Raw genomic sequence first — 1,105 nt, 5'->3', positions numbered from 1 at the left:
GGTTAATAAAAAAATAATGTGCAAAATATGCCTGTATTGGTGGTCCCTAGGTTAGTGTGTCAAAGGTACAGTGAAAGAACATACTGGAATTTCTAGTCACATTTATCTAAACATTTAATATAAACATTATTCTATTAGTGCAGATTGAACATCTTTAAGTCAAAAATCCAAAATCCTAAATGCTTCAAATTTAAAACTTTTGACTACTAACTTGATGTGGCAAACAGAAAATTCCACCCTCGATACCTGACAGTTAAGGAAGTGGTTTGTCATCCAGCTGAATGCAATAAGGATATGCCAGGAATCTCAGAGATCAGCTGGGATATTCCTGTGGTTGACTCCTTGGACACATAAATCCTTTCATGCTACCAGATGGGCAAGTGTTTGTTTTCACGGAGCTCTTAAATAGTGTAACCGATACGCATCAGCTTTCCTTCCTTCTGGGCCAGGAAATAGCACACGCAATACTTGGGCATGCTGCAGAGAAGGCTAGCGTGGCTCATTTACTGGATTTCTTAGGTTTGATTTTTCTCACAATGATTTGTGTCCATGAGATAGTTTGGCAATTTGGGGCCAGTGGATGCAGTCTAAGCTGTAGGAGTATATGTTTGATAGTCTATACAGTAGAATGTTGGAAACCGAAGCTGATAAAATTGGACCACAGCTAGCTGCAAAGGCTTGTGTGGATGTATGAGCCAGTTCTGTGTTTTGGCAGCAGGTAGAGTTTGCAGATACCCTCCATGGTTGCCCCATGTTGCCAGAGTGGTTGTCTACACTCCTTTCTCATGGAAACTGAGCTGAGCTCTTGGGTAGACTTATACCACAGGCTCTGGATATTAGAGAGGTCTGTAACTGCCCACCACTTTCTGGACCAGAGCCTCAATTACTGTTCAAATTCACTAAGAAGAAATTTCACCAAGAATTGAAAAAAGAAGACTGAAATACCACTTTTCAAAAACAAAAAATGGATCCTCTTCTCACTCAAAACAGGAGCAAATTCCATTAATACATACAGTTGAGAAGCAAACTAGGAGTTGAATTAAAATTTATGAGACTCACACATGAGAGAAAACACTCTCTCAGGCTTTCACAGAGAGCACATTGG

The 1,105-nt window shown here is 40.0% G+C and overlaps 1 pseudogene; it reads left to right on the top strand.

Annotated features, from left to right (window-relative positions):
* LOC101573251 overlaps window positions 1-1,038 on the top strand; it is a 73,560-nt pseudogene extending 72,522 nt beyond the window's left edge.
* The last annotated feature ends 67 nt before the right edge of the window (window positions 1,039-1,105 follow it).

Source organism: Octodon degus, unplaced genomic scaffold (genome assembly GCF_000260255.1).
Source record: "Octodon degus isolate 3935 unplaced genomic scaffold, OctDeg1.0 scaffold00007, whole genome shotgun sequence".
NCBI classification, from domain to species: domain Eukaryota; kingdom Metazoa; phylum Chordata; class Mammalia; order Rodentia; family Octodontidae; genus Octodon; species Octodon degus.
The sequence above is the reverse complement of the archived record's forward strand: the minus strand, read 5'-3'. Positions and strand labels throughout refer to the sequence as shown.